The sequence below is a fragment of the Tetrao urogallus genome (genome assembly GCF_951394365.1).
Source record: "Tetrao urogallus genome assembly, chromosome: 11".
Classification (NCBI taxonomy): Eukaryota; Metazoa; Chordata; class Aves; order Galliformes; family Phasianidae; genus Tetrao; species Tetrao urogallus.
The window spans coordinates 9101912-9112907 of record NC_136824.1 but is presented as its reverse complement, the minus strand read 5'-3'; positions in this window follow the sequence as shown (position 1 = coordinate 9112907).

Sequence of the window (10996 nt, the reverse complement as noted above, 5' to 3'; positions counted from 1 at the left end):
AGCCTCAGCCTTACCATACATTTTTAGCACTAAACTCTTCACCTCTGTATGGCTCCATCTCAGTTTACCCAACAGATGAAGGGAATATTCTTTTTGAGCTGTAGTCTAAGCTCAAAGAATAGCATCCAGCTCACATGGCTGCATATTTGGTGTGATCTTTTCTCTAGAGTAGAAGGGACTATCAAGAGGGAAATGCCTTTTTGGACTCTGATCATATTCATATCCTCACCAGTATAAATCAGTTTCGTTCCAAGAAAGACATTTTATGCCAGATCTGTAATAAATTCCATATCTCTGTGAAGCCATTCTTTTCAAGTAAACTCAAATCATTTTTATTAAAAAGCACCAACAGCTATTACACTTAGCATCATCTCCCTTTCACAAGGTGGTAGATTTGTGTTGTACCTCAAGTTATATAATAAAACCGTGACAATCAGCCTGTCACACAGAAAGTTCTGTGGCTCTGTCCTACTGAGAGGAACATTTTCTTCTGACCACCATTTTAGCAAGCAACAGTTGTTGTGAAAGCTGGGATTGTACCTCTATAAACAGCACTTCCTCTATAGACTTAGAAAGAGACATCCTTTGTTCAGAATCATCATATTATACTGGCCAGTAAAGAGAAATAGCACAGCCTTTGCAATACAGCTGTTAAAAGAATTAGCTTCTTTAGAAAGCTCTGAAAACTCATTTACAGCCTTAGAAATTGTGCATTTTGTTTATCAAGATATTTTCTCTGGACTCCAAACCACATTATCTGGATGGCATTCATCTTGAAGCATCAGTCTCACAGAATGTGAAATAGATGTTTACGGGGGAGGAGGGATGCAAGCTACTTTTATACACAGAATGTATGGTGTAAATTGGCTGTTGAAAAGTCTGTTTGACAAAATAGCAGTTCTTGGTGCTGCTCTCTCTACCCTGATTAGTAATTGCTCTGTGCAGCCCAGCCATTGGCAGTAGAACACTCCACTTGTTTTACTTACCAATTGAAGTGTTACATCATGCCTAGCCAGTCACCATTAGAAAAACAGGCACAGTGAGCATAGGTAAACTGTTGTGATCAAGAGTATGCACCAGATATGTGCTTTGTTACCTCACTAGGAAATGAGCACAGTATAAAATGAGCAGTATTTAACTAAGACTTGCACTTTGCAGACTTCAAGATGACTAACAGCTCTATTCAGGACTTGTCATTGCCAGCTGGGATCTTACAATCTACAACAAGCTCTGAGCACTCTTCCTTTGCAAGTGGCTAAAAAAGAAACAAGTTGATAAAATAACAGCAACCTGGAATAAAGACAGGCATTCATACAAAAAAAGCCATCGCTCATCCTCTCTGAAATGGTGTGATTCTTGATCAGGAGGTTCCACATCTCTAAAGCTCACTGAGGAACACAGAGGGGTTCAGCATCCTGCAGGGATGCTGTAAGTGGAAATGGTGTGGCTGTACATCTTCTTGTGTAGCCATGGCTCCAGGGCAGTACAGTGCTTGTGCTGATCTTTATATCTAGATTACTTAGAAATAGATTATTCTTTTCCCTTAATTTTTTGTATTTTAAAAAAATACATTGAATAGAAGTTCAGCAGTCAAGACCATCAAGTTACTTTCCAAGTGCCACCACCCTACAAATAAAACTGCAGAAATGATCCAGATGTTTAATGGCACTGAACCTACAACTGAAATACAAATGAACAAACCTCAACCCTATGAAAGAAAGATTTTGCCTTATTGTAGCAAGATTTCATTTCTAGCTCCTCATACAGCAAAATCCACAAGTTTCACAGAAGAGCAAGCAGACAATTATGTCCCATTTCAGCTTTTGAGAAAGGACATCAAAAGGACATCTGAGGGATCTGCAGAGATGCCCTGTGAGTGCAGTGTTCCCACTCAGTACTCAAATCCCGCTCTGGAGAGACCAACGCCAGAGAAACATGTTCTCATTTCACAGCTGGTTCAAATCCTTGCTATTCCTGATCCTGCTGAATATGATCAAATATGATCTCATACACAAAAGTAAAAAAATAAAAATAAAAAAAAAGAATCCAAGAGGAAAAAGATGGCAATGTCAGTGATGTGCACACCTTTCCACATGAGAACTAAACTAAACCCATATGGGAACCAAACTGAGATCTATCAACTTTCACTTCTACATGGAGCAACAGTTTCCAGTTATTATTGAGGTTAAAGCAAGAAATAGTAATCCATTCCATTTTAAAGTTTTCTTAGTATGCTTTGTGAAATTCACTCTGCTTGTGCAATGATCTCACGTAGAAGAGTGATGGGCCACAGGTTAAGTTTTAAATGCCAACATTTTGTCTCTGTGATGTTTTTGATTTGCAAAAGATGTATTTCACCTCTACATACAGCAACACCAAAATGCTATTGGAGCAGATGTCACATGTTTCTCTGCCCACTTCCCTGGTGGTGCAAATGATTTCAGGCACTTCTTCCAACTGCACCTGGATCACCAATGATCTATTAAGAACAGCCGAGAACAACACAAGGGTGAACTTGAAAGTGAAGCGAGACAGGATTTGGTGAACCATTAAATACACTTGTACCTATGGCCTCTTACTTAACCATCTGTAAAAGAAGCCAAGGACCTCTATCCACTGTAATCACTGCATTTCATGCTCCCATCAGCAATAAGGCCAGAACACCACAGTTTTAAAGTTCTGAAACAACAATAACCGGCAGTGAGTACAAAAGCACACTAGAAAAGGGACACAAAGTACTGAAAAAAACTGCATATGAAAGGAACTACACCAGCCATGTATCTGACTTGCAGGTTTGCTTTACTTATTTGGATTTCATTTTTGGAAGTTCACTTCCTGAACTGTATGCCTTTCAGCCAAAGTTCTCTTTGTGTTTATGTGCTAGAACACATACACACGCTTCCATCTTCAAAGGAATGGATCTGCTCCGCAGCAGACCCCGGGGCAACTGCTTGTTCCCCAGAAGTCTACTGCTTCTGTCCTCATTGCCACATGCCAAGATGCAAGGTATGGGCACACGTTTTGATCTGAAGTGTCACATCAACAGGCAGATAACATTCATCTCCACAGATCTAATCCTCAGCGCCTGAGGGACACTGAGGGCCTTGACAGCACTGGCAAAAGCAACAGCGGGTCACCTCTGCCAGTGCAGATTTTGCTTAATGAGTACAGCATGCAGGCTTTTGTTTATTAGTGGTGAAAGTACAAAGCCAATGGTGGTGATCGCGTTGAAAAAAAAATATCATTTTGTAGATGAGAACTTGCTCTATCAAATTTATTGTGCTCTTTGTATCTGTGGTAATTTCCATCGAAATAAACAGGAGGCTTTACTTTCGGAGCAATCTATATGTAACACTGTTCATCCAGAGACCAGCTTGCTTACACCTGAGATAGAGACTACCAGATTCAGCTTGCTTTGGTCACCTCTCCACGAGATGAATGCAGCGCATTCCCCTTAGCTGGGCTGGAAGCAGAGCAGGTGCAAAGCACACCTGCTTTCCCCCCGAGCACACAGCCCGTGTGCACACCTACCTGCACTCAGGCCCTGCACTGCTTTGTTACCTCCGGTGCCATCCACTGCACTGGAAAGTTTCTGCAAAGTCCCTGGGAGTTCTAGGTTCAATTGTAAGCGATATCCTCTCCCTGAAAGCACTGTCACAGCCATTAGGGCTGCCAGGAAGCTCTTGCTGTAAGACTGAGGTAAGATCCCTTGGGACCAGCAGGCTCTCAACTAATAGTTTCAGCCTCTGAAATCCATTCCCTCTGGCAGATTCCCAAAGCCAGATGTTAACGACCTTAGGCATAATGCAAGATGTTTTTACTGGCGCAATTTTTGGTGCTTTTTCTGCCCCCAGCCCCCAGTTCAAAAGATAGCAATAATGTCAGAAACTTCTTATCCTTGGACAAAGTGTCCACATTGGCACTACAAGCAGCTACACAGCTGTTACAGCAGCACGGTGACTCACTCTTATGAGAAAAGGTCATTCTTTCAGTAGTACCCCAATGAGTATTTGAATGGTTCTTCATAGGGCGATGCAAAGCCTCCCAGTGCACGTTTAAGCTCAAATACCTTTGGGCCTATGCATTTACGACCGAGCACTGGTCCTACACCACTCCCATGCTGCCTGGAGGAGTGACACAGCAAAGGTTGGTGTGCTCCTGCCAGGGGCCCTTCTTTCCCTAACAGCTACTGCCACAGGACTCTGCAGGATTCTGGTTAGTCACACCACTTCTGCAGTTCAGTTGTGCATAGAGTATTTCTAATGATCTATTATTAATTGCCAAGAATTACATTCTAGTCTTTCTTAAATTCAGAAGGGAGAGAAAACGCTCTGCTCTCAGCTGTCAAGGCAGTAATTCACTACTTAAATGAAATGAGTTAGAAGTTGTAAGAGGACTGATTTATACTAATCTGTATGACGTAGTTCATAAAGGTGGAATCTGTAAATAATGAAAGAAAACCAGAGAAAGTGCAGTTGATTAAGCTGGTATTGCTAAACCAGCAAATGAGAGAATCAACAAAATAAGGCCGTGCTGGTTTTGGTATTTCAGTGAGAAGCACAGTCTACAAGCCCACTGCAAACTGGGAAGAAATTTCATTTGGAAGAGGTCAAATAAAGGGAAGACTCAGATTTTCAAGTCATGTCCTTTACATTCCAAGCTGTGTAACAACCACTGAGGTCAGTCAGACCGTGCCATTTCCCACTGACCTGGGGCTGTGTCCCCTCTTTATGCAAAAGAGAACGACAACATCGACTGGTTTGCAAAATAAAGACCTGGTGGATCTGCAGAAGAGATCCACTGCACTGCTCAGTTAGGGCATGCATTCCAGGGCTGGATAAAGGAAGGAAGGGAGGGGGAAGGAAAAAAAAAAAAGAAAAAAAGAAAAAAGAAAAAGAAAAAGAGGACTGGAAACTCCACCTGGATGCTATCAGTCTTGCCCAAGTAAACAGTACTGACATTAGTGCTAGCCTGCTGAGTGGTACAGGTTAGGAAGGGTCACAAAGGCAAAATGGTGACCAAGCTTGCCTTGAGGTAGAGATGCTCTGGAATCTGTCACAAAGCGAGAGGGCTGAAAGCTCATTTTATCTAGAAGTCATTTCATTTCAGAGTTCAAAACAATTAAAGACATTGAAAGAATTGTACAAACATGGATTATAGAGAGACAGAAACAATCTCCTTTTTTGTATAAACATGCACTCAGCTACATGCATAGAGTGCAATGTGCATTGCTCATGAGATAACAGCGCAACATACCCACAAAGTGACAAGGCAATTTATGAGATAGCAAACAAAAAAAAAAAAAAAAACACCAAAAAAAACAACCCAAAATAAAAAAACCTAGGAAGTTTTCCACATTTTACTAAACAAAAATTCCAATATGACTAAGAACTTTTGTTTAAGAAAAAGTCCTCCAGAGGCAAATTAATATCCCAAGCGCTAAAAGAAGTTTTTGCAGAAGCCCCTTGTAATAAGGTTTCTCTTGATGTTCTTCTCACTCAGTTGCACCCAAATCTGCAAACCAGAGAAATACCTACTTGCATGCATTCGTTACTGTGCTGTGACAGCTATTTCCAAATTCCAAAGAGGAATTCTTTGACATGCCTCTAAATTCCCTTGAAACTCTTATTAGGGAAAATGAGCTACAGTACCAATGCACTTGAATTTTCCAGTATGGGTTTTCCTTATCTTCTGTTTGCAAAAGCACCCCTGAAGATACAGCCAGAAAACCCAAGTCCTGAATACAGTTTTCCCAGTAATGCCTTTTTTGTAAGAAAAGCCACATGGATCAAAACTTTTTCCTAGTATCACTTCCAATTCCCTCCCAATGCTTTCCTCCATACCAAGGAAACAGAACAAGAGATGAACGATACTTCCAGATGACATTCAGTAACAAGACTCAGACTGTTCACAGATTTTGACGTTTGTCCAAACGTACAACCATGGTGGGAGGCTATGACTGCATCGGAAATGAAATGGTTAATAAATCTTAAAAACTGATCCTTTTCCAGGCATGTTCAAATAACACAGTAAAAAAGCCTCAACTGTAAAGTGAAGCTCTGAACTAATTTTACTTCTCATAGAGCATGCCAGGAAGTGTATTACATGCCATTGGCGAGATACCAAACCGGTGACTCTAGGGGGATGACTGAAGGAATCCTCACAATTCTACATCTTGGAAATAAATTCTGTGCTAGAAGGGAAAGCTCTGTAACACATGCCATCTGGTACCCTTTGCCTTCTTTTTATGAACAAGGAGAAAAGCGAGGAGAGGAAGAGCCCGTTTCCTCTGACACAGGCCAAACACAGTACCAGCAAAAGGAGCGGAGCAGCTCTGACGGAGCTTTCCTCTTCCAGCTGCACCGCTGCAACACAGGCACTTCCACAAGTCTCAGTATCAATCTGAGCTTTCAGATTTATATCAGGAAGCCTATTATAATCAGTGGAATGTCATCTGGCCCATTCATTGAGGAGAATGGTGTCTAATTGCACTGCAAATGGAATGGGTTACGCTGAAGCCTCTGCACTGCATCGAACTCTGCTTTCAGCTGCTGCATCACTTCTCCTTTGAAAGGGAATTTGTAATGTCTTAGGTAAAATTGAAACCGTGCCTATGTAGCCTTAGAACAATTAAATAAAATCCTAATCTGAATCCATATTATAGCACAAATTCCAGATGAGAAACAGCTGCTATTTCAGGATTACTGAAAGGGTGTTGCAGTAATTCCTTGAGAAATGCTCACTTTAAAGCCGATGAGAAAAATTCAAACAGAAATAAAACGCTTCTCCAGACACATGAAGAGCTGTCTCCCATTCATCCCCACGGCCCCAGTGAGCTGTCCCACCTCTGCTTTATCCTGCTATGAACTAAAGTGGAAATGGCTACGAGCCAGAGAGAGTTAGCCCCAAGGAAATTCCTGCAGAGTAGCAGGAGGCATGCTGGGGATGTGGCCTGAGCGGCTCTGCATTCCAGCTCTCTTCTGTGCTGCAAGGACCCAGTGGGGCCATCCGCAGCCACCTCAGCCTGGGCAACAGCCTGCCTGCTCTAACCCCGGGTGCAGCCCCAAGCACCTCAGGCAGCTGAGGATAGGGACATTGCAGTGACATAAAACCCTTCCTCGCATATGAAGTACTGCACTTAGCAGTGATTTATTTGGGTCATTCGTTAAACTGCTAAAGGACTTGGCCGATATAAGTTAATAATATTCTTGTTCAAATCTCATGAGACAAAGAACACCTCATTTTACTTGTGTAAAGATAGGAAATCTCTAATATAATAAAAATCAACTAGGGTAATGGTTTGTTCCATATTAAGGCAGTAAAAGATACTTTAAAAGTGGTGTTTATTTATATTATATAATATAATCATTGCTTCTATCATGACTGGGGTCTATTTTCCTCTCAGTGCAAATATTTAACTCCCATTAATGTTAACAAGAGGTTACCTAGCATTTACTTTGGCAAAAGAATAAAACCTGTATTTTCACATTAATCTTCAGCAAACCTCCTACTTGAAAGAATCTCAAGAGAACCTCATATTAGCATTATCTTAATTGCTCCAAAATCTGGATTTTGTATGAAGCATATACACAGATAAAAACAACATGTTAACTTTCAGTTGCACATTTTAGGATAATGGGGAATAACTGTGTGTCACCTCTCTATAAACTGCATAGCTTGCTCTGCAAAGGCACTTAAAGATGATAAAATCTTTGAAGATTACTTTTCTAAGAATGTCCTCTGCTCTTGCTTCAGATATTCTCACAATCAGAAGCAGAAATATTACTTGGCACCAGCTCTCACTATTAAAACAGTGGATGAAATTCATAGCGTATTTGCAAAAGAAACAACTGTAGGGCAGCCTGTATTTACAGTTTGGGGAATCTCATTCACATCAGCATTCTCACAGGACAGTAAGGTAGCACAGATGTACAGTGCAGGTAGAAGTTGGCCCTTTTCATTTTGTGAGACTGCTTTGATCATTTCTCTCTCAAGACATTACTTTAAAACTAGAATGCAATTGACCAGTATTGCACCATATGTTCCCTATGTGTGAACTCAGTCTTGTTCATTAATTTTTATGCCACTACCGTTGGAATTCAGCCAGCGTAACATGGAGGCAATTAGCAATGTCAGAGCGTTCATGCCAGCATATAATGAGAGAGAAAAAGAGAGAGAGAAATGAGGAGATTATACTTCCTGCTATAGGCAAGGGTCCTCCTCAGAGAGATTTTTTTTTTTTTTAATGTTACTTGAAAACTGGAAGATGTGATAAAACCAGACAGGTGGTAAGAAATAAAAGTCTTGTTCTAGAAGTCAGATTTACTTTCTTCTGAAAATGCTTATGTAGCTCTACAATACGTTCCCCCATTTTCAGAGGGTGAACTGAAGACACTTTGTGTCCTGATGACCTCATCTCTTCATCTTACAGATGCTTCGTTCTGCTTTTAGGTCTGCATCAGTGTGCTCAGTTTTAGGCTACAAAGCACACACTAGAATATAAACATACATTAAATAATGCATAATCCAATTACATAGAATTTACTGACCAAACCTGTGATTTGTTTTCATAAGGAAAAAAGAACTGCTGCCAATCTTTGCCTTTTGAGGTCTAAGGTATTTGCCATTCTTGCTGCTGTTTGTGTGCTTTGAATTTTCAAGCTAAGAAAGTAAGACATATGCCTGAGGTTCCAAGCAGTACCGGAGACCTCAGTAAAGCATCTTCCCATTTTAAGTGTAAGTGCACATGCATCTGCTCACCCCTTCCCCTCCCGTGAGCAACAAGGCCAGCTTCAGAATATAATTTCTGCCTTATCTCAGGAAAAGAATGCACCTAGCATAAAGGCTACAGAGAATCCACAGTATTAGAAAACCTGTACTTGTGAATCCAAAAGCGCAGCTCCATGAGAATTACGTCACACAGCATTTTCCTTTCCAACTGATTATTAGACTTCTTCCATGAGATAGAAAGTTAAACCAAAGCCTTATATATACAGAAACAGCTTCACATTCCAAAACAATAGTAAAGGTCTATATGGAACAGCTGTATATGAGTTTACAAGGTAGATAACTCAAAAACCAGCTGATAGGAAAATGGCTCAGACCACAAAATCCAAGGCCACACTCTACTGTGCCCCTTTCCACTTCGGATTGTAAATGATTCAGACCCAAGCTTGGGTTTCTCAGTCCATTATGGAGATAGAGAACTTCGAATTTCACTAGGGACACAATTTTCAGTTCTATAGCATTTAATGGTTTAATTATCTATTTGCCTGAAAAGTCATTAAGCAACTCTGCACTAGTAACACAGTAAGTTATTAACAGTCATTGAAGTACAAGTTACAGTAGTGTGGTGCTGCTTGTGGTAAGGGGCTTGTGGGTTAGTGGCAGACCTTCACCTTTGAAAGCTTGGCACATACACAAAGGAAGTTTGGCTAATCCATCCTAATTCCTAATGGATATTTACTTTCTTCATTAAAAAAATAAAAAAATATATCAGGATTTGGCTCAGAGAAGCATCAACAGATTTCTAAACTGGCATAACTATAGTGAAACTTCATCAAAACTGAATGCTTTGGTTGTACGACATTAAAAAGAAGTTTCACTGAAAAGGAATCATATAGTTTGAATCAAATGATGAATTAAATATTTTGCTTTGAGAGTAAATGCCCTTTGTATCTTTTGTCTAATTCATTTGGGTTCTTGTAACACAAATTTAATACAGAGAAATGAAGGTGGAAGACAGTGGGAACCTCCAACAAGGACTGCTGTACTTTAGCAGCTTCTGTGTGGATGTGTCTTCTGCAGTTGAGTAGTAAGAAATTCAAATGTAATTCAATCAAAAGCAAATCTCTCCTTGTAGCAGAGACAAAAATTAAAAAAAATAAAAAAAATTAAAAAAAGAAACAGCAGCTGGTCATTACGGAGCATTTACTTAATCTACCAGTAAGGGGAGAAGTTATGTACGGGCATAAATCTAATAAAGTCAACTAAATTATCAAAGCAACACAGTTTAACTGATAGGAACGAGCAAAGCACTGAAATTTGCAAAGCTTGTGCTTCACTTGCTTTTGTGTGCTTGCCGTACCAGTACGGGGGAGTCCCAGTTTAAGCACACGTTAAGAATAGAAGAGAAAGGAGAGCAGTGGGGAGATGATTAGTTTAAGAAACAGAACTCAGCAATACCACATAGCAGGGTAACTCTTCAGTTAAGTGGCAGTAGAAATATTTGCCTCTCCCCTACTGACTAATCCATTTATTTCAGTTCCATCTGTTCATTTAAACAACAACAACAAAAAAAATCACATTTTCATGTTGCACGTGAGACCAAAAAACACATATTGTCACAGATATCCCCCTTCAGCAGCTCTATTGTGCCCCATTGCAGCAGGGATGTGCTGCCCTTCACCCCTGCAGATTGCAGGAGAACAGCTGCCAGAGCCCTGTGCAGCCGCCGGCCCCGTGGCTCCCTGCCTCGGTGCTCACTTCTCCCTGTGATGCTCCTAATGTGTTCAGACACCAAGGATGCAGGGAGAGGCCATGCACTCAGCACGAGGCATGACAGAAATGCCAGTTATAATCATAAACGTGCCCCAACCAATTCTGCTTCCGATATAAATTGCATCAGGCACAGAGTTGGCAGGAAACAGTTTCGTGGGCAAACGGCAAGAGGGGCAGCATCATTCTATTTCTGAGGCAAAACATCTACCTTGTTTCCTTCTGGCCTTGCCTAGAGCCTTCTCCGAGGCCAAGGCATTTACACAGCATGAAAGACGGAGCTCAGGTTTTCTACCTCAAAATCTGAAGGAATGTGCTGAACGCTGCAGAACTGCATGTGAGCAGAAGTGGTATGAGGATCCCCAGCCTCCTTAAAGACCCGGGCAGAGATCGTGTTTGCCTGATGAAAAGACAACTCCTGCCACGTAACAAGTAAGGCTGCTACATGCCACAACATGCATACGATGCGACCCTGTCTCCTACTCAGGGCAGCACACGT